Source organism: Hyperolius riggenbachi, chromosome 9, assembly GCF_040937935.1.
Source record: "Hyperolius riggenbachi isolate aHypRig1 chromosome 9, aHypRig1.pri, whole genome shotgun sequence".
NCBI lineage: Eukaryota > Metazoa > Chordata > Amphibia > Anura > Hyperoliidae > Hyperolius > Hyperolius riggenbachi.
Window position 1 is genome coordinate 31,824,464 of NC_090654.1, and position 24,166 is coordinate 31,848,629.

A 24,166-nucleotide genomic window follows, 5' to 3' on the forward strand; every position below is an offset into this window, starting at 1 on the left:
ACTATCAATGGGATCCATTCTAAACAACCCTGGATTCCAACATACCGCACCCCACTCATCCCTCTGCCACACAGGAGCATCTGATATCATAGCTAATTCACCACCCTGAGACTAGTCACCAGGTCACATGGCAATCAGTGTTCTCCCCAGAAATGTTTTTCCAGCCAGGTAACATGAAATAGTAGCCAGGTGGGGCGAGATGAGAGAATGCAGGGCTGGTGCTTCTGTGTGCAACTCTGCAGAATAGGAGGAGGTGAGCTGATGACAGCCGGGTGCTCACTAAAACTAGCCGGGTGTAGCACCCGGCTAAAAGAGCCTGGGGAGAACACTGGCAATGGTGGCCGCTCTTCAGAGAACAGGCACACAAGAAATTACACAGGTTGGAGGTTACAGTAATATTGAGGCACTCTAAACTACACAGGCTAGAGGCTACGGCAAAATGGAGGCCATCTAAACTACAAAGGCTAGAGCAGGCATGGGCAAACTTGGCCCTCCAGCTGTTAAGGAACTTCAAGTCCCACAATGCATTGCAGGAGTCTTACAGCCAGTCATGACTTATAAAGGCAAATGCATTGTGGGGCTTGTAGTACCTTAACAGCTGGAAGGCCAAGTTTGCCCATGACTGGGCTAGAGGCTACAGCAAAATGGAGGCCATCTAAACTACACAGGCTAGAGGCTATGGCAAAATGGAGGCCATCTAAACTACACGGACTGGAGGCTACAGCAAAATGGAGGCCATCTAAACTACACCAGCTGGAGGCTACGGCAAAATAGAGGCCTTCTAAACTACACGGACTGGAGGCTATGGCAAAATGGAGGTCATCTAAACTACACGGGCTGGAGACTATGGCAAAATAGAGGCCTTCTAAACTACACGGACTGGAGGTTATGGCAAAATAGAGGCCTTCTAAACTACACGGACTGGAGGTTATGGCAAAATAGAGGCCTTCTAAACTACACGGGCTGAAGGCTATGGCAAAATGGAGGTCTTTTAAATTACACAGGCTAGAGGCTATGGCAAAAAGGAGGCTTTCTAAACTATACGGGCTGGAGGCTATGGCAAAATGGAGGCCTTCTAAACTACACGGGCTGGAGGCTATGGCAAAATGGAGGCCTTTTAAATTACACAGGCTAGAGGCTATGGCAAAAAGGAAGCTTTCTAAACTATACGGGCTGGAGGCTATGGCAAAATGGAGGACTTCTAAACTACATGGGCTGGAGGCCTACAGCAAAATTGAGGCCTTCTAAACTACACAGACTGGAGGTTATGGCAAAATGGAGGTCATCTAAACTACACGAGCTGGAAACTACGACAAAATGGAGGCCTTTTAAATTACACAGGCTAGAGGCTATGGCAAACTGGAGGCCTTTTAAACTACACTGAATGGAGGCTACGGCAAAATGGAGGCCTTTTAAACTACACTGAATGGAGGCTACCGCAAAATGGAGGCCTTCTAAAAGATAAAGGCTGCAGAATATGGCAAAATTGAGGCTTTTTAAATTAGAGGTTAAAGGCTACGACAAACTGGAGTCATTCTGATATAGGAGCGCCTATCATAAAAGGCCGACACCCTCAGCTACAGTTCCATCATTTCTGCTTGGCAAGGGAGGGGCATACAATAGAGCAAATCATCACAAATGCAAGAATCACCCAAAAGTATTCAGTGACGACCACTTAGCCGCCAGGCAACCACACAGTGATGGGTAGGAAGTGACCTCAATACATTTTGGCTGTAGCTTTATTTATTTATTGTATTTATAAAGCGCCAATATATTACATGGCGCTGGACATTAGTTGACATTACTGGCACTTTGAAAGCCCATGTGCATGACCTCCAAAGTATTCCATTTTAGGTGGTTCTTGGTAGGTTGAGACACCAGCTAGCATCTTACTAACCTCGCCTCGTAGACCCCAGCAGTCAGATGTCCCCATGCTTCCCCAAAGTGAAGGGATCTAAGGGTCTTCCTTAGATTAACGATCCAATTTCTAGAGAAATATCATTTGAGCGGTCAGAAATTCTGATCGTATTGATTGTAAATATTTACAACCAATCAATTTTATAATAGATTATAAAAATAGTCGTCCGATTGGATTTTGGCAAACCAAAATTTGGATTTTCTTATCGGTTGTGATAGATAGGAAGCAAAGATTGGTTTGTTGGTGGTGTAGTGAACGATTTTTCTTCCGATCAGAATCATCTCATCGCTCATACGATTTTTCATTAGAAACTGGATCGTTAGTGGCCACCTTGAGTCGTCAGATACCCCACCTCTCCAATGCTTTCTCTGTCATTAGTAATAAATGAAAAACATCCAGTGAGGTCCGGGGAGCCCCTCCTAGCAAGTGTGGTGTGATTTTTCTAGCAACTTCCAAACTCTGGATATCAGTTCTGGAACTGCTCTGAAATTTCAGACAGGAACCACAATAACATCATCTTGGCCGACGCCCTTTTCAGCTGCACTTCCCCAGCAATACACCTAATTAGTATTACAACAGAGAAGAAAAAAGAACGCTGGAATCGCATCATAAGAATTATAATCCATCAGCTCTGCACTGCAGTTGAAGATATACGCAGACGCAGTGGTTTGATATAATAGCAGGTGGGGCAGAGCGGGCAGCAGAGAAGTGTCAGAGGGAAATATGAGTTGGCAATGCCAGTACATTGATTTTTCTACACATTACCTTATTTATATTCTAACTTTCACTGGGAAGACCATAGATTTAACCCTCCGGCTGCGAAAACCCCTCCCCCCAAGGTGGGTTCTAAGAAACCTATTAGCACATAGAGGCTGGGTCTGCATATAATGCCTAGCCTCTGTTGCTCTACAGTTCATCCCCTGACCCCCCCCCCCCCTGCGCTCTGCTTGCCCCCCATAAATCAAACGCCGTGCTAGCAACATCGCTAGCCGGCTGTTTACCTCTGGAGGTGTCACTCTCGCCGCTCCCCTCAAATCAGCGGGGGATGCAGGCGGGGAGCAGAGATATAGAGGAGGCAGGGGAGCGGCGAGACTGACACAAGACTGACTGACACATCCAGAGGTAAATAGCCGGCTATCGACTCGCTGCGTGTCGCTAGCACGGCTTTTTGATTTATAGGAGGCAAGCAGAGCGCACGGGGGCCTGGGCGGCGGACTGTATAGCAACATAGGCTGGGCATTATATGTGCTAATAGGATTCTTAGAACCCACCTCGGGTTCTCTTTAAGGACCAGGGCATTTTACCTGCGGGGTGAGCGCATTTGGGGGGGTCAGGCAGCCGGCTCTCCAGTACAGATAGTGTCCCCATTGGTGTCCCCCGCATAGCCAGCAGCCTTTACTCACCTTCCTGGATCCTGCGATGTGCTGCTCAAGCCCGCTTCCGCTCTGGCCGGCATCCTTGCTCGCACTGACTCTAAGTTCCAGGTCGCGGTTTGATGACGTCATCAAGCCGGCACCCAACACTTAAGTCAGAGGGAGCAGAGATGCTGTGCAGAGCGGAGGTGTGCAACAATCGCCGGGGGAACGCCAGGAAGTGGAGTCCTGTCTTCTTCTTCCCCTCCTACCGCGGCTGCTCTGTTAGTGATCACTACTATCGTCCGACGCCGATCGTAGTGATCATATCGCCTACTCCTCATACCAGGTGACAGCTCCTAGCCAATGAGCAGTCATCTGGTACAAGCACTAGTTGATGCAAGGGATTGTGGGTGCTGTAATGCAGACACGTGTGGCCTACGCCGCTCCGATGCAGCGCTGCAAAGCCGTGCAGCCAGCCCTTATATTGCAGGGGCCCAGGAGCACTCTGGGGATGACCTCCTGGAGCTCTGGTGGCACGGGGGGAACCTGGGAGAATTGCCTCCTTTGCCTTAAAGAGAACCCGAGGTGGGTTTAAAGAATATTATCTGCATACAGAGGCTGGATCTGCCTATACAGCCCAGCCTCTGGCTCTGTTGCTATCCCAAACCCCCCTAAGGTCCCCCTGCACTCTGCAATCCCTCATAAATCACAGCCACGCTGCTGACAAACAGCTTGTCAGAGCTGGCTGTGTTTATCTCTATAATGTCAGTCTGCTGCTCTCCCTGCCTCCTGCAGAACTCCAGTCCCCGCCTGCATCCCTTCCCTCCCTGCTGATTGGAGGGAAGGGACGGGGGCAGGGACCGGAGCTATGCAGGAGGCGGGGGAGCAGCTGAGACTGACACTACAGATGTAAACACAGCCTCACAGCATGGCTGTGATTTATGAGGGATTGCAGAGTGCAGGGTGCCCTTAGTGGGGTTTGGGATAGCAACAGAGGCTGGGCTGTATAGGCAGATCCAGCCTCTGTATGCAGGTAACATTCTTTAAACACACCTCGGGTTCTCTTTAATGGCAGCACCGGCCCTGTTTTTAATTATCTTAATCTTCATTGGTAAAGTGACATCTCTATCCTTCAGTATCTTGCCCAAATTTGCTTTCCTCCCAAGAATAACATGGCTGTGAAAGTTGGACTATAAATAAGGTCATGCATAGTAAAATCGATGCTTCAAAATTATAGGTGTGGAGAAAGCTACTGAGGATCCAACCAGTCAATATTGACAGACATAAATCCAGAGTGTTCACTAGAAGGGCTGATTCTACTATTAAAACTCAAATACTTTGATCACATAACGAGAAGACCGGATTCTTTAGAGAAATCCTAGATGTTTGGAAAGATTGAGGGCAAAAGAAGAAGAGGATGGCAAAAGCTAAGATGAATAGATGGCATATGTGAATCTATGAACATGCCTATGCAACAGCCTCTGCAACAGAGTCTGTTATTGCAGACTACCTTACGTTCCTGTTCTATATGGGGTGATTCTTGCCTTGTACATAGGGGTGATTATTGCATTTTACAGTATATAGGGGTGGTTGTTGCAATTCATATGGGGGTTATTGCTGCAGGGGTGAGATGGTCCTCCCACCCCTCCCAGCAGCAAATACAACAACCACCTCTATGTGGAATGCAAGAATTACTCCGTATGGAATGCTGCAATAACCCCATATAACGATTATAGTGGAGTGAATCTTGCATTTCACATAGGGGTGTTTGTTGCATTTTATATAGGGGTGTTTGTTACATTTCATATGGAGGTTATTGCTGTGGGGAGGGTGAGAGGATCCTACACCCAGAAGTATTAACCCCTATATGAAATGCAACAACCACCCCTATATATAAAATGCAAGAATCATCCTGTATGGGTATGATTATTGAAACTCAGGAGCCTCAGCATTTCCTGTCCTCGGCTTATATGCGAGTCAATGATTTTTTTCCTGATTTGTGGGGTAAAAGTTGGGGGGGGGGGGGGTCGGCTTATATGCGAGTATATACGATATATATATATATATATATATATATATATATATATATATACACACTGTACACACCCAGTGATTTGATACAATAATAGTGGGTAGGGCAGGGCTGGAAGTGGTGAAGTTTCCGGGTGAAATATGTGTTGGCAATGCCGATGTGTGTGTTCTCCTGAGTGCGGACACTCCCTGCCTGTGTAACAGAGATTCTCAACTTGTTGGTACTGATCCGTTAGGAATGCCAACATGTCTTCCACAGCTTTTCTAAGGCTTCTTTCAGATGGGAGGCTGACAGGCGGTGAATTCATGGCCTTTCAGCTGCTCTCCTGCACCGGCCAGGAGCTTCTTAGTGCTCAGTGCAGGCACTGGACAGGCGCCCCACCATGGAGTCACATTTGAGCGAGGCCGCAGCCCTGCTGACACAGGACACATCACGGTTCTCTGCTGCCGGGTAACGCCGTCGCCACCATATGTCAATCACTGACCAAGGCATAATTAACAATGAAATAAATGGAGGCTAGTTGATTGCTTAATGCTGTACACATCAAGCTCCGCCTCCTCTCCAGCATGCGTGGGGTTAAGCAGAATATAGGGGCGTGCACCGAGCTCCGCCCCCTCTCCGGCATGTGTGGGGTTAAGCAGAATATAGGAGTGTGCACCAAGCTCTGCCCCCTCTCCAGCATGTGTGGGGTTAAGCACAATATAGGGGTATGCACCTAGCTCCGCCCCCTCTCCAGCATGTGTGGGGTTAAGCACAATATTGGGGTATGCACTTAGCTCTGCCCCCTCTCCGGCATGTGTAGGGTTAAGCAGAATATAGGTGTGTGCACCAAGCTCCGCTCTCTCTGGCATGTGCGGGGTTACGCAGAATATAGGGGTGTGCACCAAGCTCCGCTCTCTCTGGCATGTGCGGGGTTACGCAGAATATAGGGGTGTGCACCAAGCTCCGCCCTCTCTCTGGCATGTGCGGGGTTATGCAGAATATAGGGGTGTGCACCAAGCTCCGCTCTCTCTGGCATGTGCGGGGTTACGCAGAATATAGGGGTGTGCACCAAGCTCCGCTCTCTCTGGCATGTGCGGGGTTACGCAGAATATAGGAGTGTGCACCAAGCTCCGCCCTCTCTCTGGCATGTGCGGGGTTATGCAGAATATAGGGGTGTGCACCAAGCTCCGCTCTCTCTGGCATGTGCGGGGTTACGCAGAATATAGGGGTGTGCACCAAGCTCCGCCCTCTCTCTGGCATGTGCGGGGTTACGCAGAATATAGGGGTGTGCACCAAGCTCCGCCCTCTCTCTGGCATGTGTGGGGTTAAGTAGAATATAGGGGTGTGCACCAAGCTCCGCCCTCTCTCTGGCATGTGTGGGGTTAAGTAGAATATAGGGGTGTGCACCAAGCTCCGCTCTCTCTGGCATGTGTGAGGTTAAGCAGAATATAAGGGTATGCACTTAGCTCCGCCCCCCTCTAGCAAGTGTGGAGTTAAGCAGAATATAGGGGTATGCACTCAGCTCCGCCCCCTCTCCGGCATGTGCGGGGTTAAGTGGAATATAGGGGTATGCACCAAGCTCTGCCCCTCTCCAGCATGTGCGGGGTTAAGTGGAATATAGGGGTGTGTACTGAGTTCTGCCCCTCTCCAGCATGTGCGGGGTTAAGTGGAATATAGGGGTATGCACCAAGCTCTGCCCCCTCTCCAGCATGTGCGGGGTTAAGTGGAATATAGGGGTGTGTACTGAGTTCTGCCCCTCTCTGGCATGTGTGGGGTTAAATAAGCAGAATATAGGGGTGTGCCCCAAGCTCTGCCCCCTCTCCGGCATGCATATAGTGATGTACACTGAGCTCTGCCCTCTCTGGCATGTGCGGGGTTAAGCGGAATATACGGGTATGTAGCGCAGTCTGTGGTTGTGTGCAGGGTGTGCCCTGGCAGTGTGTCAGTGGAAAACATATCCGCAATGCTTGTGCTGTCTACACACAGTAACCCTTCTGTGTCTGATCCTACAAATGCACCTTTACAAACATTTTTTGTGGACTCTCACTAGTCAAACAGGACCTGCACACAGTACTCTCAGGCACAGTCAGCCATATGTATTCCTTACAGTGCCACACCCCTACAGATGTGCCTACACCATGTCCCAGAGCCAGCCATATGAGACATACTGCACATAAGCCAATATTATGTATTTATATTGCTTCAATCACACAGTACATAGTCTGCAGCACTTTACAGAGTACATAGTCATGTCACTGACTGTCCATCTAATCCTACCGTAGTTACAGTCGCATGTCCTACCATGTTATTACTATACATTTATATACTGCTGACATCTTCTGCAGCACATTACAGAGTACATAGTCATGTCACTAACTGTCCTGAGAGGAGCTCCCAATCTAATCCAACCATAGTCATAGTCTACTGTGCAACCATATCATTATTATTATTATTATGTATTTATATAGCAGTGACAGCTTCTGCAGCACTTTAGTCATGTCACTGACTGTCCTCAGAGGAGCTCACAATCTAATCCTACCATAGTCACAGTCGCATGTCCTACCATGTTTTTACTATATACTTATATACTGCTGACTTCTTCTGCATAACATTACAGAGTACATAGTCATGTCACTGACTGTTCTCAGAGGAGTTCACAATCTAATCCCTACAATAGTCATAGGGCTTGATTCACAAAGCGGTGCTAACTGTTAGCACGCCTGTGAAAACCCCCTTAGCACGTCTAAACGAGCTTTATGCGAGTAAAACTTTACGCGTGCACTGCACAGAGCGCAGGGCGCTCCGCGCGAAGTGCCCATTAAAGCCTATGGGACTTAGCACGCGCATAGGACTTTGCGCACAAAACTTTGTGCGCAATCTGATTGAGAAATCTGGTGCTAACCTACTTAGCACCCTGCTTAGCACGTCTAAAGACTTTAGACGTGCTAAGTAGGTTAGCACCGCTTTGTGAATCAAGCCCATAGTCTAATATCTTATCATGTCACTGACTGTCCTCAGAGGAGCTCACAATCTTACCTACTATATTTATAGGCTAATGTCCTACCATATTATTATTATGTATTTATATAGCATTGACATCTTCTGCAGCACTTTAGAGAGTACATAGTCATGTTACTGACTTGATCCCTGGGGTGACAGTTCTGAGCAGGAGCTCATACAGAGACATCTCTACACTGTAGCTCAGTGACACATCCTGTTGCTATGGGGAGTGGTGGAGCAATGGTGGCGGCTTCTGGCGGGTGGGGCAAGGAGATCCAGCATGCTGTGTCATTAAGCAACTTGGGGGTTGTTTTGGCCAATAATCTAATGTTTGTATGGGTCTCCTTGGCTGTGTTTAGTCAAAATGATATGCAAAGCTTGCAACTGCAATATGGGCGTAACTATGTGCGACAGGGTTCCATACCGCCCAAATCATTACCAAGCCCTCTAAATCACAGACAATTCTTCTAGTAGCATCACTAATAAACATTGCAAGCCATTATGAATACACAGAAAGGCCCAAACTGCACAAGTTAAAGGATGACTGTAGTGAGAGGGATATGGAGGCTGCCATACTAATTTCCTTAGCAATACCAGTTGCCTGGCTGTCCTGCTGATCCTCTAATACTTTCAGCCATAGCCCATGAACAAGCATGCAGCAGACTAGTGACCCACACACTACAAGCGATATCCTATGCCATTTACCCTCACATTCGATCTGCTCTATGTTGCGTCTCCATGCTCTGAATGCAAAAATCGATTCAGAGTCGATTGAATGACATGTGAGTAGCTGATTCCTGTCTGATCGACCGATATCTTGCATCCTGCTCGATCGACTAAGCTGGTCGATTCGACATGAAATCAGCCACTTTTCATCGATTGGGAATTCTAAAACACACTCGATTCTCTCTCGAGTCTATAAAATGATTGAATCAAATAGTCGATCGTACAACCAAATCGCTAGATGTATGGCTGGCCACCTTTACTGAGAATAAATATTTACATTGCACACCACATGCTCATATTACTGTACTCTTATAGTGATTATCACTCTGGATGTCATTAGTAGTAAAGAGATTTATCAAGCCTAAATTACAGGACTGATTTGCCATTATGTCATCCTGTAAAGCATTCTTACAATAAAGGACTCCTCCCTATACTAAAAGTGGGATGGTCTGTCCTGTATATATAGCTTATGGCATGCAAAACAAACAGGGCTGGCTATTGGTAGGCATATGCTAGGCGGATTAGAATTTTGAAACAATAAAAACTTGCCAAAAATATACTGATAACTGGTTACACCTAAAAAAATGGACTTTAGACTAATATCTTATGTCTCTGCAATAGTCTGCAGACTATTGCAGAGACATGATAAGATATTAGACTTTGACTATGGTAGGATTAGATTGTGAGCCCCTCTGGGGGCAGTCAGTGACATGACTATGTACTCTGTAAAGTGCTGCAGAAGATGTCAGTGCTATATAAATACATAATAATAATATGGTAGGACATTAGACTATGACTATGGCAGAATTAGATTGTGAGCTCCTCTGAGGACAATCAGTGACATGACTATGCACTCTGTAAAGTGCTGCAAAAGATGCCAGTGCTATATAAATACATAATAATAGTATGGTAGGACATTAGACTATGACTATGGCAGAATTAGATTGTGAGCACCTCTGAGGACAATCAGTGACATGACTATGCACTCTGTAAAGTGCTGCAGAAGATGCCAGTGCTACATCTACGACATCTGTTAAAAACCATGGACCTTTCCCAATTGATTTTATCTAAAAAAATTGATCATTCATTCATTGGGAGAGGCTGTTTTCCTCTAACATGTGTTTGGGGCCGTGGCATGGGAGTCGGTGTTCTGATCGTAATTCGATCACAATGCTGAGTAAAGCATACATCTCTCGACTTGGCAACCATTCGACAATCTGATTCCATAATTATTATCAAATCAGATGAAAATCTGTGCCGAAATTGGTCGCATGTATTAAAGCTGTTCCCCGTAGTGTATAAATGTGCCCCCCGCCAGTGTGTGCATTTATACATTACCTGTCCTGTCGCCCACAGGGCGGTGCCCATCCCTCTGCCGCTTCTTCCTCTACCATTTGCGCCTCACACGCTGCTGGCGTTTAGCGCATGGCGAGTGTGTGACATAACACATGCGATGTGCTGAACGCCGGCGGCGTGTGAGGCGCAAATAGAACAGGAAGAAGCGAAGAGGGATGGGCATCGTGCGGTGGGCAACAGGACAGGAAATGTATAAATACACACATGGGGGGCACATTTATACACTAGGAGGGCTGCGGCGAGGCGATGGACACCGCCAAATCCCGAGAGATTTGATGCTGCGGTGTATGGGCAGCTGACAGATCTCAGGGCTCATTCACACTATGTGCTGCGCTGTAAGTTTTGACGCAACGCACATAGTGTACGATCTACATCCACAGTCCATAGACTTTCATGTTACCATTCACACTACAGGTGTGCGTTTCCATGCGTTACGATGTAACGCTTCTGGGGACATAAAATCACACGACGCACACGTTTCCGAACGGCTGCCGGCGTCTGCGCTCTAGCGATCCCCGACATGCATTCCGTGCGTTGACCGTGCGATGGCAACGCAAGCACGAAATCGTGTTCGTGCTTGCGTTGTGTAGTGTGAATGAGCCCTAATCAGAGAGAGATTTGTCTCTCGGTAGAATCTGCCCATCATTATTATTATTATTATTATTTAGTATTTATATAGCGCCGACATATTACGCAGCGCTGTACAGTGTATATATATATATCTTGTCACTAGATGTCCCTCAAAGGAGCTCACAATCTAATCCCTACCATTGCCATATGTCTATATCATGTAGTGTAAGTACTGTAGTCTAGGGCCAATTTTTAGGGGAACCAATTAACTTATCCATATGTTTTTGGAATGTGGGAGGAAACCGGAGTGCCCGGAGGAAACCCACGCAGACACGGAGAGAACATACAAACTCTTTGCAGATAGTGCCCTGGCTGGGATTCGAACCGGGGACCCAGCGCTGCAAGGCGAGAGAGCTAACCACTACGCCACCGTGCTGCCCGGTGCTGCTGCTAGATGTATGCCCACCTTAAATGGACCGATGTTCCCTAATCGATTTTTGACCAGGTGAAGGTCGATAGTGCAGATTGCATGGTGTATGGGTAAAGGTTTGCAGCACAGACTTGCGCCTGCAGGAGAAGGATAGAGGAATAGTAAGAAGACTCACCTGAGATAGAGGAGAGGAGGAGGACAGTCCGCAGCAGTGAGCAGCACACTGGATGTGTGAGCAGCGCAGGAGGGAACTCCCTGTAAAGGGACCAGCCCTTGAAATCCGAGCCATCTCAGCACTGAGTCATTTCCAGTCCCCTGCCAGCCCCTCCCTCCTCCTCCCCCTCCTCCTCCGACTTCTCCCCATTCTGGAATTTTACCATTATCCCATCCCCTCCTCAATCCAGGGGGAACCACCCTTTACTATTCTTGGGGGATTTTCTAATCAAATATTATCTCAGCTATGGGCTGTTTGCTCCGACTTCTTATATGTCTTAAAGGGAACCTTAACTGAGAGGGATATGGATGTTTCCTCTTAAACAATACTAGTTGCCTGGCAGTCCTGCTGATCTCTTTGGCTGCAGACAGTGGTGGCTGAATCGCACACCTGAAACGAGCATGCAGCTAATCCAGCCTGACTTCAGTCAGAGCACCTGATCCGCATGCTTGTTGAGGGGCTGTGGCTAAAAGTATTAGGGACACAGGATCAGCAGGAGAGTCAGGCAACTGGCATTATTTTTAAAGGAAAAATCCATATACTTCTCAGTTTAGGTTCCCTTTAAAGGAAACCTAAACCAATGCAAAAAAAGATTTTCACTTACCTGGGGCTTCTACCAGCCCCCTGCAGCCACCCTCTGCCCGCGCCATCCTGAAATGATCCTCCGGTCCCCCGCAGTGGCTACGTTTCGTTTTCCCCCGACTGACCGGTCGATGGCCACTGTGCCTGCGTGGGTCTGGCCATGCGTGTCCTCGTTCACGCTACCATCACTGGGAGCGTCCTGCGCATGCACAGTACGAGATTTCCGCATACTGCTCCCGCGGGCGCAGGGCCGCTGCAGGGGGCTGGTAGAAACCCCAGGTAAGTGAAACTTTGTTTTTTTTATTACTGTGGTTTAAACTTTAGGTTCACTTTAAAGTAAAACTAAGACGAAAGGAGGGGAAAGTTTTATACATACCTGGGGCTTCCTCCAGCCCTCTCCGCGCAGATCACTTACTTCACAGCCGTCAAAAACCTCCTCGATTGTCTGGTAGATGCCTTTTTACCTTCGGCCAGTTGGGCGTACTGTTCATGCGCCGAGTGGCCGCGCACGCTCCCAGCCATGGGTGTGCGAGGGGGGAGCACGTGGCGAGATCGCTTAAAAAATCGCCGGTCGTTAGAAAAATTGTTACAAAAATATGGGGTGCCCATACACTACTCATACATTACTCAATATTGCGGTCCGATCGACTTTCTGATTTGATCATTTTACTGAATCGGAAGAGAATCGGTGCAGCAAAATTGCTTCCTGAAATCAGTGGAATGGATCAAATGTGAATGCCAGGAAAATCGTCATTGCAAGGGCTCAATCAGGTGCGCGACAGTAACAGAATTTGATATCTCGGTGACCAAACAAACATCTCCTATCGCCCCAAGTGTATAAGTGTATCCCCCGTGCCTGTGTGCACTGTCAGTCTCACCTCTCTGCCGGCGAGAATCCAGGCCTCACCGCGGGCGCCTGTTCCAGGAGACACTGGCGCATATTGGCAGGTGGTACAGGCGCTCGCGGTGACGACAGATGCCTGAGCCAGAGAAGGCCAGGAGTCACACTGGCAGAGAGGTAAAGACTTTAAACACTGAGCACAGGCTGACACGTGCACAGAGGGGTGGCTGCGGTAATTCGTTTTTACGCGGATCAGTTTTTGATCCGTCCAGTGTGAATAGGGTCCCAGTGATAAAAATATTTCCTCTCACCATAGTTTCCAGCTGCACTCCTACACAAAAAGGGCGTGTTCACATCTAAAATCGAAATTGGTCATGCCAGCGATTTTTTTGCACGTTTTTACCCCCTCCCGGCGCTTACCTGCATGCTTTGATTTTGTGTAAAGCGCTTTTCTAAACGCTTTTTCAGAACAATTTATTTTTTCGATACCTGCCGCAAGTCAGGAAGTGAAGGCTTTCACCTGGCAATGAAAAAAATACAATGTATTTATTAATGAAAGCGCTGGGGAAATCGCTTATACAAAGTGCCTTTTCAAGTGCTTTGCGATTTCCCTATACCTTCCATTGAGGCAAATCACCCTAAAAATGGTACAGGAAGAGCTTTGGTGAGCGGATCGGAAAAGAACCACTCATATGAGAACGCTCTCATAACGAATCATTGTACAAGGGCTTTTAGGGTGATTTGGAAAATCGCCGGCGCTTAAAAAAGAGGCGAAAACACCATTAGTGTCCAAAGACTTCTCTTATCCTGTATGCTGGCTGCAAGCTTTTGTTTCTGCTCTTATTCTGTATGTATGGACATTGCACAGTAACACTACTCCTGTCCTGTATGCTGGGTGTAATTCTCAGTATCTGCTCTTATTCTGTATGTATGGACATTGCACAGTAACACTTCCCCTGTCCTGTATGCCGGGTGTAATTCTCAGTATCTGTTCTTATTCTCTTATTCTGTATGTATGGATGCTGCACAGTAACACTTCTCTTGTCCTGTATGCTGGGTTCAATTCTCAGTATCTGCTCTTTTTCTGTATGTATGGAGGCTGCACAGTAACACTTCTCTTGTCCTGTATGCTGGGTGTAATTCTCAGTATCTGCTCTTATTCTGTATGTATGGACGCTGCACAGTAGCACTTTTTTTGTCTGGTTTGCTGGGTGTTATTCTCAGTATCTGCTCTTATTCTGTATGTATGGAGGCTGCACAGTTACACTTCTCTGAGCTTGTATGCAGGGTGTAATTCTCAGGATGTGCTCTTATTCTGTATGTATGGACACTGCACAGTAACACTTCTCTTGTCCTGTATGCTGGGTGTAATTCTCTGTATCTGCTCTTATTCTGTATGTATGGAGGCTGCACAGTAACACTTCTCTTGTCCTGTATGCTGGGTGTAATTCTCAGTATCTGCTCTTATTCTGTATGTATGGAGGCTGCACAGTAACACTTCTCTGGTCCTGTATGTTGGGTGTAATTCTCAGTATCTGCTCTTATTCTGTATGTATGGACATTGCACAGTAACACTTCTCTTGTCTTGTATGCTGGGTGTAATTCTCAGTATCTGCTCTTATTCTGTATGTATGGACACTGCACAGTAACACTTCTCTTGTCCTGTATGCTGGGTGTAATTCTCAGTATCTGCTCTTATTCTGTATGTATGGACGCTGCACAATAACACTTCTCTTGTCCTGTATGCTGGGTGTAATTCTCAGTATCTGCTCTTAGGCCTGGTGCACACCAAAAACCGCTAGCAGATCCGTAAAATGCTAGCAGATTTTGAAACGCTTTTTCTTCTTTTTCTGTAGCGTTTCAGCTAGCATTTTGCGGTTTTGTGAAGCGTTTTTGGTGTAGTAGATTTCATGTATTGTTACAGTAAAGCTGTTACTGAACAGCTACTATAACAAAAAACGCCTGGCAAACTGCTCTGAAGTGCCGTTTTTCAGAGCGGTTTGCATTTTTCCTATACTTAACATTTGAGGCAGAAACGCATCCGCAATCCAAAATCTGCAGCAGCCCGTGAGTATGCATTTCTGCAAAACGCCTCCCGCTCTGGTGTGCACCAGCCCATTGAAATATATTACACTAGCGGATTAACAGGTGGATGCGGCCGGCGGATCGCATCCAAATCCGCTCGGTGTGCACTGGGCCTTATTCTGTATGTATGGACGCTGCACAGTAGCACTTTTTTTGGCTGGTATGCTGGGTGTAATTCTCAGTATCTGCTCTTATTCTGTATGTATGGACACTGCACAGTAGCACTTCTCTTGTCCTGTATGATGGGTGTTATTCTCAGTATCTGCTCTTATTCTGTATGTATGGACACTGCACAGTACCACTTCTCTTGTCCTGTATGATGGATGTAATTCTCAGTATCTGCTCTTATTCTGTATGTATGGACACTGCACAGTAACACTTCTCTTGTCCTGTATGCTGGGTGTAATTCTCAGTATCTGCTCTTATTCTGTATGTATGGACACTGCACAGTAGCACTTCTCTTGTCCTGTATGCTGGGTGTAATTCTCAGTGTCTGCTCTAATTCTGTATGTATGGGCACTGCACAGTAACACTTCTCTTGTCCTGTATGCTGGGTGTAATTCTCAGTATCTGCTCTTATTCTGTATGTATGGGCACTGCACAGTAACACTTCTCTTGTCCTGTATGCTGGGTGTAATTCTCAGTATCTGCTCTTATTCTGTATGTATGGGCACTGCACAGTAACACTTCTCTTGTCCTGTATGCCGGGTGTAATTCTCAGTATCTGCTCTTATTCTGCATGTATGGACACTGCACAGTAACACTTCTCTTGTCCTGTATGCCAGGTGTAATTCTCAGTATCTGCTCTTATTCTGTATGTATGGACACTGCACAGTAACACTACTCCTGTCCTGTATGCTGGGTGTAATTCTCAGTATCTGCTCTTATTCTGTATGTATGGACACTGCACAGTAACACTTCTCTTGTCCTGTATGCCGGGTGTAATTCTCAGTATCTGCTCTTATTCTGTATGTATGGGCACTGCACAGTAACACTTCTCTTGTCATCTATGCTTGGTGTAATTCTCAGTATCTGCTCTTATTCTGTATGTATGGGTGCTGCACAGTAGCACTTCTCTTGTCCTGTATGCTGGGTGTAATTCTCAGTATCTGCTCTTATTCTGTATGTATGGACACTGCACAGTAACACTACTCCTGTCCTGTATGCTGGGTGTAATTCTCAGTATCTGCTCTTATTCTGTATGTATGGACACTGCACAGTAACACTTCTCTTGTCCTGTATGCCGGGTGTAATTCTCAGTATCTGCTCTTATTCTGCATGTATGGACACTGCACAGTAACACTTCTCTCGTCCTGTATGCTGGGTGTAATTCTCAGTATCTGCTCTTATTCTGTATGTATGGGTGCTGCACAGTAGCACTTCTCTTGTCCTGTATGCTGGGTGTAATTCTCAGTATCTGCTCTTATTCTGTATGTATGGACACTGCACAGTAACACTTCTCTTGTTCTGTATGCTGGGTGTAATTCTCAGTATCTGCTCTTATTCTTAATGTATGGACACTGCACAGTAGCACTTCTCTTGCCCCGCATGCTGGCCTGCTGGGTGTAATTCTCAGTATCTGCTCTTATTCTGTATGTATGGGCACTGCACAGTAACACTTCTCTTGTCCTGTATGCTGGCCTGCTGGGTGTAATTCTCAGTATCTGCTCTTATTCTGTATGTATGGGCACTGCCCAGTAACACTTCTCTTGTCTTGTATGCTGGGTGTAATTCTCAGTATCTGCTCTTATTCTGTATGTATGGACACTGCACAGTAACACTTCTCTTGTCCTGTATGCTGGGTGTAATTCTCAGTATCTGCTCTTATTCTGTATGTATGGACACTGCACAGTAACACTTCTCTTGTCCTGTATGCTGGGTGTAATACTCAGTATCTGCTCTTATTCTGTATGTATGGACACTGCACAGTAGCACTTCTCTTGTTCTGTATGCTGGGTGTAACTCTCAGTATCCGCTCTTATTCTGTATGTATGGACACTGCACAGTAGCACTTCTCTTGTTCTGTATGCTGGGTGTAACTCTCAGTATCTGCTCTTATTCTGTATGTATGGACGCTGCACAGTAACACTTCTCTTGTCCTGTATGCATGGTGTAATTCTCAGTATCTGCTCATATTCTGCAGCTATTGAATTGTTCTTTTATATTAGTTCACCATCCACTCCCTCTGCTGGTCAGATTGAACTACTGCAGTCATTTCCAAAAACAGTACTCCTTTTAAAGGGAGTGTGAAGCGTTAATAAAATAAAAATTAAAATATATATATATATATATATATATATATATATATATATATATATATTTACCTAAGGAGAGGAAGGCTAGGAAGAGCCTTCCCATTCCTCCTACGGTCCCCACGTTCCAGTGCCGGATCTCCCCTTTGTGGTCTCCTCCGGCCGATGGGTTGGAGATTGCTCACTTTGGCTGGTGCGGGAGGCTTCGGTAATCTTAGGAGCCCAAATGCTCTGTCCTGTGCATGCAGGAGTGCATGAGAGAGAATGTCCTATCGCACGCGCAGTACGAAGCATCGCGCCTTTGGGAGCACTTGGGCTACTGAAGATTGCCGAAACCCACCCACAGCGGCAGAGAGCAGTCTCTAGCCCATCGGTCGGAAACTGCTATCGGGGGAAGGAGTCAGCGCTGGAACAAGGGGAACGTAAGACTCTATAGGACCCAGTAAAACCTCACCTGTTGGGCTTTTGCATACTTATGCGTTGCTTTGTGATGCCGGTGGCTGTGCTTTGTAGGTCAGTGTACAGTACCTGCCTTGCTCAGTGTTGCAGCACTGAGCCCATTCATTTACACTGCAATATACAGCCTATTGATTGTCAGGCTCTGTAAAGCTCGGATGCGAAAATTTGCATTTAAAACGCATTCCATTTGTATATGCACATTCGGATGCAAAACGCACAGTTTACTAGTGGCAATAACCCTATTTCCACCACTGTGGATTCGGGCATGTCGGAGATTAGTGATTCGACCAGTCGATCTGGCGGGAAGTCGTACCAGGCTGAGTCCAATGCAGAAAGTTAAGGTAGCCATACATCTAGCAATTCTGATTCAATTGAAGCGATTCAAGTCAAGAGATTGACTTGATTAAGGAATCGACTTCAGTATGGTTGATCGAAAGTTGATCGACTAGCGACCCACACACTACAAGCGATATCCTATGCTATTCGCCTTCACTAATCAATCTGACCGATGTTGTGTCTCCATGCTCTGAATGCAAAAATCGATTCAGAGTCAATCGAATGATATGTGAATATTAGCCGATTCCTGTGCGATCGACCGATATCTTGCAACCTGCTCGATCGACTAAGCTGGTCGATTCTACATGATATCAGCCACTTTTCATTGATTGGGAATTCTGTAACACACTCAATTCTCTCTCGATTCTATAAAATGTTCGAATCGAATGGTCGAACATACAACCAAATTGCTAGATGTATGGCTGGCCACCTTTAATTAGTAAAGAAGGACTTTACCATGACACTGTATGTCCTTTCTGCAGGCAATACGATGTTTTCTTAGCTATTGTCTTCTGGATCACAGATAGTTGTCTTGGGCAATATCCTGTAGGCCTTGTACACACAATTGTTTGCTGTAAACATACAAATCCACTCAAGGTAACAATAGTAGACTTTCCTTGAATGTGCAGCTTTAAAGCAGTAGGATAAAGGGGCCCATACACTTACCGATTTACCCGCCGATATACAGCCGATTGATCACTGTGATCGAATAGGCTGTGAAATTGTTGCGCAATCACTGACCGATTGATCGATTTCCGTCAGAAATCGATCGTTCCCGTCGATTCCCGTCGTTCCTGTCCGTGCAGAAGATTTCGCTCGATCGCCGGCAGGTCGGGAGTGCGTCGATAGCGGTGTTCCAATGCCTGACTACTGACGCTAGTGGCAATACACTACCTGATCCGGCCGGCGCGAGTCCCCGCTGTCACCGCTGCTTCTTCTCCACGCTGGGCTCTGAGTCCGGCAGGCTTCACTTCTTCCTGTCCCGGCAGGAAGTTTAAAAAGTAGAGCGCCCTCTACTGTTTAAACTTCCACGGACAGGAAGTTCAGTGAAGCTGGATCCCAGAGCGGAGAAGAAGACAGCGGAGACCGGGGGACTCGCGCCGGCCGGATCAGGTAATGTATGCGTGGGCCCGGGGGGAGGGGGTGATTGGGGGGTAAGGCAGCAGCGGCAGCTTCACAGACGGTGAATCGATTTCATGCTGAAATCGATTCACAATCTGTTTGCAGTAAAGGTAGCTTCGATCAGAGAGGGATTTATCTGTTGGTCGATCTGATGGCAAATCGACCAGTGTATGGCCACCTTTAGCCATACTATGCCAGGGGAAAAAAAACACATATATAAGTAGATAAATACTTGATCTACTTACATAACACATGTATTGTACTGTCCACGTTTTGATTTCAGTGAATTTTATATAGTAAATGAAGAGAATTCTGTTCCTGGTCAGAACCATGTTTTTTGCCCACCAGAAATTTTTCCAGAAAATCAAATATTACTCACAGAAAAGTATTGCAGTCAGGGTTGCTCATCACGAGCTCGTATTCACGAGTAACTCGTGATCACAAGCTGTTTTTGCGATCACACTCGTTACCCGACTTGTGATCATGAGTTACTCGAGGTGGGGAAGAGCCCCTTGTCCATGGATTGGACAAGGGCTCAGAGGGAGGGGAAGGCTTGGCCGCCCTTCTCCCCCCGGTGCATGGACCATGAGGGCTGATATAATTCAAGGTGCTAAGCCCCACTCGGCAGCAGACCGACTAGAAGGGAGCCTGTCAGTTACGGTAATTACAAATTACACACTATTTCAGGGTATAACTGCCACCACCTTTGTAATCATGGGACAGAGGCACCTACTGACTGTCTGAGTCTAGACCTGCAAATAAAAACGGTTAAACACACTCTATTCTGTCTAGCTAGTGACAATAGTAGCGACTCTTCAGAAGTCAGGGTTCAGTTTGTGCGGCTGAATAGCAGGGTAGCTGAATAAACAAATTACGTTGTAACGGTTGTGTGTCGCAACTCAGATGTCTGATTATTTGGTGATCTGCAGAATCACCAATAATGCAGACGCTATACCCGATTATGTGTGATCTGCAGAATCACCAATAATACCAGTATAGCAGCACAAGGAGCTGAGTATGTAGTGCTTGGTGCAACCGTAACTTAATAGTTTGACGAGACCTCACCAGAGGGGCTGGTGAGGTACTATCGTATAATAGTGTACAGAACTTTAATAGTTTAGCGAGACCTGGCCAGAGGGGCTGGTGAGGTACTATCGGCACACTGTCCGTGTAATAGAGTACAGTAACTTTATTAGTTTAGCGAGACCTCACCAGAGGCGCTGGTGAAGTAATTTCGGCACACTGTCGGTGTAATAGAGTACCAATCCCAGCAAGCTAGATATACTAAGACTGAGGAGATAGAACCTCCCGAGGAGCGGGTGATTTAGACAGTACTACAGCCTAGAGATCACCCAAGGGGCAGGTAACTCAGAATCAGAATCAGAATAATTTATTTTGCCAAGTACAACGTGGGTTGTACCCGGAATTGATTTTGGCACAACAGGGTCGGTGGTGGTACAGTACAGAAATTTAACAGGCAGCATACAGTAGGTACACAGTAAATACATATAACGCATACATATATACGGCGATACATACAGTAGGTACAATGCATTGTTACAGAGTGAAGCAGAACATACGTAGAGAACCCATAAGGAATGGACCCAAAGAGAGGACCAGGGGGACATCTGCTGCCGTCTATGGCACTCAAAACGCTTCTGCAGCGATACTTTGATCAGATGCCCCTGGTCCATCTTGAAGGAAAGAGAGAGAGAGAGAAAGATAAACAGATACATACAGTACAGTGCATACAGTGAAAGCAGTGAAAGTGAAAGAGAGCTCCCTTTGGATTTAAGGTAACCTGGCTGGTTAGTACCCAAATGGATAGGCTATGTCACTTGGCTGCTGCAGAGAAAAAGAAAGAGTCCTCCTATGGCTGCTGCGGTGTCTTGGCTGGCCAGCCTGGCTACTCAAGGGCTTGAATGCGCATTTCCCCAGATTGTCCCGTCAACGTGTGGTGCGAGGATGGCCCGAAATTCATCCAGGGGACGCTGGAAGAGGGCACTTGACTGCCGTGGTGGGTTTGCAGCTGGATGCACGTAAGTTCGTACTAATGTAGGGCGAACAGTTCGGCTGTGTTAGCCGAACTGTTCGGGCTGCCGAATCTGTCATGTCTCTTTGCCTCTTACTACTTCCGGGTCGCAATGACCCGGAGTAGTACGCCTACGCTGGCCCGGCGGAGCGCGTCCTAGATCGCGCTCCCGTTGCCGGGCACTCTCTGCGCATGTGTGTGACGTCATCAACAGATCAGTATCTGCAAAAGATCTGTTCCTGCAAAAAAATCAGTTTCTGCAAAATGCATTCATTGTCTATGATATCTGCAGATCTCATGCTGGGCATACACGGTATGTTTTCTACCATGTAATCGAGCCGCTGATAGCTCGATTGATAATTTCCGACGTGTCCGATACCCCGCCGGATCGATTCTGCGCTCGATACCGGCGGGGAGGACAAAAGAAGAAACGAGGGGAAAATAAGAAAGTGCTCGCGGGGACGAGCGGGAATCAATCCAGGCGCCCGCGGGGACGAGCGGGAATCGAGCCAGCGGCTCGATTTACACGGTAGAAAACCTACCATGTATGCCCAGCATAATACACACCTTGTTTGACGGACATTCATCTGCAGATCAGACAATCATCTGCAGGCCCAAAAATCCATCCTGGTTGATCTGATCTGCAGATGATTCTCCGTTAAACAAGGTGTGTATGAGATCTGCAGATATAGACTATGGGCTTGATTCACAAAAGAGTGCTAATTGTTAGCACGGCCGTTTTCGCGCAAATTTTCGCATTGCGCGCAATCGCAAATTTTCGCACTAAACGACGTTTTCGAGCGCAACCGCTAATTTTCGCGTGAAATCGATATCGTTTTCACGCAAAAAATCGCGTTTGCACGCTAAAATGTTATCGTTTCGCACAAAAATTCGCGATCGCGCGCAATGCAAAAATTCGCGCGAAAACGGCCGTGCTAACAGTTAGCACTCTTTTGTGAATCAGGCCCTATGAATGCATTTTGCAGGAACTGATCTTTTGCAGATACTGATCTGTTGCATGTGTACAGCATCTTTGTGTGCAGCATCTTGCAAAAATTTCTATCTGATGAGGAGTTCAGCTCCATAGAATAGACTGTGTAGAGTATGTCTCTCATACTACATGGAAGGGGGTAACATTGGTCTGTGATCTTTCATTTTCCAAAGACTTTTATCTGATGTGTGTACCCACCTTTATTCTTCTTGCTTCAAGGTTGAGGCACGTACTCTATTAGATAGATAGAAGATGCGGCGTATGCTACGACGCGGGTCGGCTAGTATACCATATAGCAGCATAGAGGGTGCTAATGTGTCTGGGAACGCGAAGAATCACTCGCGTCCCCAGCCTGTCAGCTCCTGTCACCGAAACAGGAAGTGGCTGCTGGCGGGGCCAGAAGGATCGGAGGGAGACGGCGAGGGCACCGGACAGCTGCAGGGGGCTATTGAAAACCCTAGGTGAGTAAAACTCATTTTTTTTGTTTGACTTAAGTGTCCCTTTAATTCTGGTTATTTTTTTCTCTTTTTAGAATAATTTTAATACAAAGGCTGGATGAAAGGCATACCCTGCCCAAAACAAACTTGCGTCCTTGCCTAGAAATATATGTTAATCACTCCAAGCAAGACTTAAAGTGAACCTTAAAGTGGTCTAACACCCAGCATTTCAACTTTGCTTTAAAAGATTGCTTACAGCTTATAAACTATTATGCCAGGTTTTTTTTTTAAGCAGAAATTCACTGAATGGATTAAACATGACATTTTAGTGCTGCATTTAGCTAGAAATCCTCCTCCATGCTTGCTTGTTTAGTTACAAATGTATCTATCTACAATGTAACAAACAAACACTAAAGATACATTTGTAACTAAAAGATAAGAACAGATGCGGATTCCTAGTTAAATCCAACACTAAAATGTCATGTTTAACCCATTCAGTGAATTTCTGCTTAAAAAAAAATCTGGCATAATAGTTTGTAAGCTGTAAGCAATCTTTTAAAGCAAAGTTGTAATGCTGGGTGTTAAACCGCTTTAAGTCACACAAAAAAAATGAGTTTTACTTACCTGGGGCTTCCCTCAGCCCCCTGCAGCTGATCAGTGCCCTCGCCGTGTCTCCCCGATCCTCCCGTCAGGACCCGACAGGCTGGGAACGCGAGTGATTCTTCGCGTTCCCAACCACAATATCGCCCCCTATGCTGCTATTGCGGCCTTAATTTTTTTTTGTGTGACTTAAAGAGAATCTGTAACGTCAAAACGTCCCCTGGGGGGTACTCACCTCAGGTGGGGGAAGCCTCCGGATCCTAATGAGGCTTCTCACGCCGTCCTCCGTCCCTCAGGGGTCTCGCTGTAGCCCTCCGTACAGCCGTGACGCAATATTTTCCTTTCCGGCTCCTGCGCAGGCGCTCTGACGGCTGTCGGCTCCAAAGTAGGCGGAAATACCCGATCAGCGTCGGGTCTGCTCTACTGCGCAGGCGCAGCGCAAGTTTCCGGCGCCTGCCCAGTAGAGCGGACCCGACTGAGATCGGGTATTTCCGTCTATTTCCGAGCCGAAAGCAGCCACAGCGCCCCGCTGGAGCCAGCAAAGGTAAATATTGAATTGACAGTCGGGTCTGTCGCCGGCTGTTCGGAGGGCTGCAGCGAGACCCCTGAGGGACGGAGGACGGCGTGGGAAGCCTCATTAGGATCCCGAGGCTTCCCCCACCCGAGGTGAGTACCACCCAGGGGATATTTTTGATGTTACAGTGTCTCTTTAAGTGCCTCTTTAATATTGTGTCAGCCTCATAAAGAATCTATCTATCCATGTGAATGTGACCCAAGATCTGTGATATTCAGAAAGGTCGAACGCTTGGATAACCTGAACTGATTTAAAGGGAACCAGAGATGAAA

The 24,166-nt window shown here is 46.8% G+C and overlaps 1 protein-coding gene and 1 long non-coding RNA gene across 2 annotated transcripts in view; one reads left to right on the forward strand and one right to left on the reverse strand.

Annotated features, from left to right (window-relative positions):
* The window catches only part of LOC137532161 (protein S100-A10-like), a 38,086-nt gene extending 26,436 nt beyond the window's left edge, over positions 1–11,650 (reverse strand). The window contains exon 1 of the mRNA XM_068252375.1: positions 11,545–11,650. The gene's annotated coding sequence lies outside the window, so the exon portion shown is untranslated. The remainder of the gene's footprint in view (positions 1–11,544) is intronic.
* Positions 1–24,166, forward strand: part of LOC137532162 (uncharacterized) — a 243,484-nt gene that overhangs the window by 76,627 nt on the left and 142,691 nt on the right. The window lies entirely within an intron of this gene.